We start from the raw sequence: 6,000 nt of genomic DNA, 5'->3' as shown, positions 1-6,000 counted from the left end.
AATGACTTTTGGAGAAAGTCAAGATTTAGGCAAGACAAGGAGGTACAGGAAAATTTCAAAGGAGTATTTGAATCCTGTGACATCTTTTAATGCATGATGTTATCAGGAACCTGTGTGGGCAGAAGAAGAGAGAAGGAAAAATAAAATAAAGGCAAAGATAGATGTCCAGAGCTGTGAGTGGCTTTTTGTGCATCAGATCTGTTTGTAGGTTTGAGTTTACTGAACATATCTCAAGTGCTATCTGAAAAGTGGCTCAACTATAAAGATGTTTGGACACCATTGCCCAACCCCCTTCATTCATTATTTATTTGTGGCACTGGGTATCAAAACCAGGATGTCCATACACTAGGCAATTGCTCTAAAACTGACCACTTCCCCATTCCTAGCATCTCTAGGAATTTAAAAGAGAATCCACAAACATCATGGTGTTGTAATGGTTAATTTGAACTATCAATGATTATAATAAGAGATGCCGAAGATTAACAGGCTTCTGGGTGTGTCAATGAGAGCATGTCTAGGAAAGATTGGAATGTGGGAGAGTGAACTGAAGTGGAGATCTTCCAAAAGTATGGACAGTACTGCCCAACAGGATGGAATAAAAGAAGAAAAAGGAAGCAGATGCAGGTGCAAGCTCGGCTCTTCTTGAATGGGTTCTTGATGACTGCTTCGAACATTTGAGGATGTCTTCACTCTTCCAAAGTGGACTCTGCCAGTGAGTCCAGGTAGTTTCCAGAAACCTTGGTCTTGGACTAGGGTAGCACTATTGATCCTTCTTGTTCTGGGGCTTCCGCCTCTTGGGCTATGCAGCTGCTGGTTCTTCCAGCTCTCTATCCTGCAGATGGCCATTGTGGACTATCCAACATCTGATCGTGTAAGCCAATCCAATAAATCCCCTTCTTATAATCATACTTTCTGTTGATTCTGTTCCTCTAGAGAACCTTAGACTAATACAGGTGCAAAGGGTGTGGCTGTGAGGGTCAGAATAGAGCCATTAGACTTGAGTATATCTTAATTGCTTGAGGGAATCGATGGGCATTTCTCCTAAGAACAGTGTTTAATCTCTGTGCACTGGTTCTCTGCTTGTTTAGGGGCCCATATTGTCACTGCTCTCTTCCTGATACAGTCAGACACCTGATGTCATGCAGTAGTCACACATGCTTTCTAATGCTATTTGGGCAGGCAACTGTTCTATCACCAGTATTGCTGCTAAGCTTTCAGTTCCTCTTTCTTGGTAATATGTGAATCGGTGCCTTCACCTTGAAGGTCTATTTTTCTTATAGGACCAGATCACTTGAACTCAGTCCTCCAAATGATCATAGGGTCTGTACATGTGACTCAATCATTAGTACTATAAAATAACGAAGATAACTAAATGGATCATACCATTTTACTAAAAATTTAATCTGTACTTAATAAAAAATGTTTATCTGTCCTTGGAAGTAGAAAAAAAATGTGTATGCTCTTATATAATCTTTTATCTCTGACTCCATGTCAAGTAATTAAGAAAAAAAAAAAAAAGAAAGATGAGCCACTAACAGTGTGTCCCTTCAAAAGACTTTGATGTCTAGTTGAGGTAACCGAATTTTAATATGGGATGACATATTGTGCGACAGTGTTAGTACAAGATACAGGAAGAGCACATAGGACTAGACATATTCTAGTCTTGAAGGAGTCTTGAGGGCGCTTATTAAAATACTGTGTTGTTACAGTTTGTATCATAAATGTCCCCCAAAGACCAACATGATAAAGGCTTGGCCTCTAGATTGTAGTGCCACTGGGAGGTGGTAGTTAGTGGAACTTAGGTCACTGGGGGTGTGCCCTAGGAGATATTCAGATCGCGGACCATTCCTTTCTCTTTTCACTGCCTGGCTGCCATCAAGTGAACAGGCCTTCTGCACCACTTGCTCCCACCATAATGCCATAGGCTCCAAGCACCTAGTAACATCTACATCACTTAGTATTATGGGTTCACAGGTGAGAAGATGGCATTCCTAGAACAGCAAAAGTGGAAAGCAGGCACTTGATATGAGAAGGTCATGAGCAGCTTCCAAGTGCGATCTATTAGTAGTGGCTAGAAAAAATTTTTAAAGTCATAGATATTACAATTTTTCTCAAGCAGAAATGAATGAGAAAGGACTAATGAGCTTCCTCCCACTCCCCAACATATTCTGCTATTGCTTAAACATAGATGTAATCTTAGGGAAGTTGTAAGAAGCCTATCTATAGTGGAAATTAAATTTCCACTGTTTTGGTAAAATAGTGTTTCACTATAATTAAGTTAATGTTTTAAACAAATAAAAGGTTGACTTCTTTTTTCCAAAGATAAGAGTATATGTTCATGTTGTATAGAGTCAGTAGTTGTATAGTAGAACATAGCATTTGCAACTATTATGCCCAGAGAGCTGAAATTAGAAATACAGGAGGACTGGGTATTAGTATTTAAATCTGTATCGTATAGACATTTTAAAAGCAGCTTGAAGTTTTCACAGTAGCTTTCCCAAAAATATTGACTAACAGGCCATCCATTATCTTAACTACATGAAGTTCCGACCAAATGTGTTTTCTGAACTCACCTTCCCCTAAAGATGATTTGTCAAGGCATTTTTCCTTAGTGTTTACCTTAATTAAGTTGAGAACTTAATGAATCCATGAAAATAGAACCAACCATCCCACATGGCTAGGACCAACAGAAAATAAGTAAAGGTCCAATGGAAATCAGTTAGATTTCCCTTTCCTAAGTTTTCATGACAACCTGTCTTTTTTGTTTTGTTTTCTTTTTTTATTTGCAGTAATGGGGATTGAACTCATGGCCTCCTACTTGCTAAGTAAGTACACTACCACTGAGCTAATCCAAACCCACCTCCCCTTTTATCTTTTATTATGAAATAGGGTCTCCCTAAATTGTTCAGGCTGGCTTCGAACCTGTGATTATCCTGCTTCAGCCTCCCATGTAGCTGGGATTATAGGCATCCTCTGGCAAGCACAGCATGACAAACTATGTCTGTAACCCAAATCTGAGAATATTGACTATCGGCTCCTGCTTGTCATTTATTTAGTAACACAAAATATACTAAAGATGGTAGGAATGATTAAGATGGTTAACTACCTATACTGATATTTCTGCACAACTTAATTATATTTTTACTAGATATTTTTGGTAGATCAAAGAAATTTGAAAATATTTAGCAAAATTGTTTGATAAAAATGCCCAGAGCATAGGTTATAATACCCTCATACAATGATTTTGTTTTCTGCTGAGAATAACAGTATCTAAGTCCTTAATGATGATCCAAGAGAAGAATAATCTAGAACTGTAATCCAATGATAATGCCCAGATATTCAGATATTATTTAAATAGAATTTGAAGAGGGAGAAATGGGAAATATGAATCAATAAAAATCTAGTTAAGAGCATTTCATGGATAAAGACTATCCAAATTATAATCCAAAAAACTGATTAAGAACCAGCTACATTTCAGATGTTATATGAACTGCTGGTAATATGTATATTATATATATATAAATTCCTCCTAGAATATTGACTTGAGAAAAACACTGTCCCTCCCCAAACAAAAATAAGTACTAAAACACAGCTAGTATAAGCTAAATTATAAAAATATAATGTAAAATGTCATTAAATCTCCATTTTCATCAAACTGACTATAACAGGAGATAGGAAGATTAATTTTATGAATTTAGAGAATAAGAGGAATGAATTATAGCACATTTGAGACTATTAGGCTAATTCAACAATTTTATCATTGTCCCTATCAATAAAAAATAAGAAAAAGAAATGCAGCAAAATATAGGCTAAATAGAATTTTCTGAATATACTCTTCAAAGTTTTCCCATGAGGTGCTTGCAGTTTTGTAAGTACTTTTAGTATACTTAAGGCATATTACCTTTTCATGAGGAATCATCTATATGCCAGTAATTGTCGCTGAGATGTCTACTTTACAATTCTTGTCATCTTGAATATATTTTAAATGAAATATCTTGAAGAAATATTTTATTGTCATTTTATGAAACTATTCTGCATAGGTCCATTTGGGAAAATGATCAAATTTAGTAAATGTTTAGCATTGTATTTACCCCCAAATCCCATGACTAAGAACTATACTCTTTTCTAGATAGAACTATGCTTATTGGTGGTTCTCATTTATATAATCCATTTTTCTCCTCATTTTACCCAGCTGGAATGTCAAAAATACTTCAGTAATGTTTCCCTTGATAACAGTGTCTTTCTGTAAGATGCCACAATGAAAGGATTGGATTTTTTTTTTTTTTTTTTTTTTTTTTTTTTTTGGGGCAATGTTGGCATTAGATAAATATATACTTGGGGAAAATTAAAGCAAGCTACTTTTTTTGTATCATTTTCCTTCAGCCTTTGACCATCTGGGAGCAGGGTTCTGCAGAATTGGTTTTGATACCATACATCAAAATCCGCTTTGGCTAGAATAGAACAGTGTCAAGGCATAGGATCCTAATATTTACCTATTGAATGACAAGGAAAATAACTGAAATTTCTTTAACAATTAATCCAAAGTACTAATTAGTGTCTTTTTCATGAGTCTGAAGCATGAATAAAAAGAAAATTCATTGGTAAGAGAAAACAATTAAATGTAAAATGGAAATGACCATAAGTTAAAGAATGTAACAGGAAGCAGATATGAAAAGGATAACTTATAGATGACTGAATTCAGACTTCAAATTACCTGCTTTTTAAAAGATCAGTGATAAGTATAAATTTTTTACTTAAGATGAAAATAACTAGTGAGCAAGTACATGATATAGGAATATCTGGACTAATAGGAAATTACACAAAATAGAACTAGTGTTTTAGGATCCACACATTCAATATAAACCCAGTGTAATGTAGCTGTTAAAAAATTTTCATGTAAGAGGCTGAAATGATAACTCAAGAAGGAAGTGAGAACAGAATTAGTATACTTCCTGTCCAGAGAGGTCATGCACTATAGACAATAAGTGGCTTTCAACTGAACTTGCCCTACCATATGTAGTTGGATGGAATGAGCCCCAAAGACATAACTGTTACCTCCACTTGATGTCATCCATTAGTGGTACTCCTCTCCTCTATGACTGTAGTATTGGGTCAGGTAGAAATCTGGATCAAATATACCATGACCTAGTCCTCAAATCCTTAAACCCAACATTTATGCTATGTATAATGACCTTAATCTAATGAAGTCCAGGTCAAAAAAATGTCTAAAACTAAACAACTTTAAGAAGCTGGAGGAAAAGAGGACAAGAGAGAAGGAGAGGGTGAGGGGAGGAGAGAGGGAGAGAGAGAATAAAGGGAAAAGCAAGAAAATAAAGAAATTTCTGGAAGCGCTATAGGTAAGATAGTGAAAAAGGATCAAAGAATTAGCTCTAAGTTCATTGACTCTAATAGGGCATATAGGACCTAGGAATTAGTAAGTCAGAATGTAAGATGTAATGTATAGAAGTTAGATCCCTGTCTCTCAGCCTGCACAAAACTCAACTCAAAGTGGATCAAGAACCTAGGCATTAGACCAGCAATCCTATACCTACTAGAATAAAGTAGACCCAATCTTCACCATGTTAGCTTAGGAAATGAATTCCTCAATAAGACTCCTAAAGCATAAGAAGTAAAATCAAGCACCAATAAATGGGATGGTATCAAACTAAAAATCAAAGGAAACAATCAAGAACATGAAGAGAGAGCCTATAGAATGGGAGAAAATCTTTGTCACCTGCATCTCAGATGGAGTATAAATCTCCAGGATATATAAAGACCCCATAAAACACCACCAAAAAATAAATAAATAAATAAATAACCCAATCAATAAATGGCAAAGGAACTGAACAGATACTTCACAGAAGAAGAAATATGAATGGACAACAAATATTTGAAAAATGCTCAACATCACTAGCAATTAGAGAAATGCAAATTTAAAATTACATTGAGATTTCATCTCACTACAGTCAGAATGGAAATTATCAAGAATACAAGTAACAT

The 6,000-nt window shown here is 35.5% G+C and overlaps 1 long non-coding RNA gene across 1 annotated transcript in view; it reads left to right on the top strand.

Annotated features, from left to right (window-relative positions):
• The first annotated feature begins 588 nt into the window (after positions 1-588).
• Positions 589-6,000, top strand: part of LOC306662031 — a 39,348-nt gene continuing 33,936 nt past the window's right edge. Inside the window, exon 1 of the long non-coding RNA XR_013764042.1 lies at positions 589-871. This is a non-coding gene — a long non-coding RNA (uncharacterized lncRNA). The remainder of the gene's footprint in view (positions 872-6,000) is intronic.

Source organism: Sciurus vulgaris (genome assembly GCF_902686455.1).
Source record: "Sciurus vulgaris genome assembly, chromosome: 5".
Lineage (NCBI taxonomy): Eukaryota > Metazoa > Chordata > Mammalia > Rodentia > Sciuridae > Sciurus > Sciurus vulgaris.
Note: the sequence above shows the minus strand (reverse complement) of the source record. Positions and strands in the feature narration are given on the sequence as shown.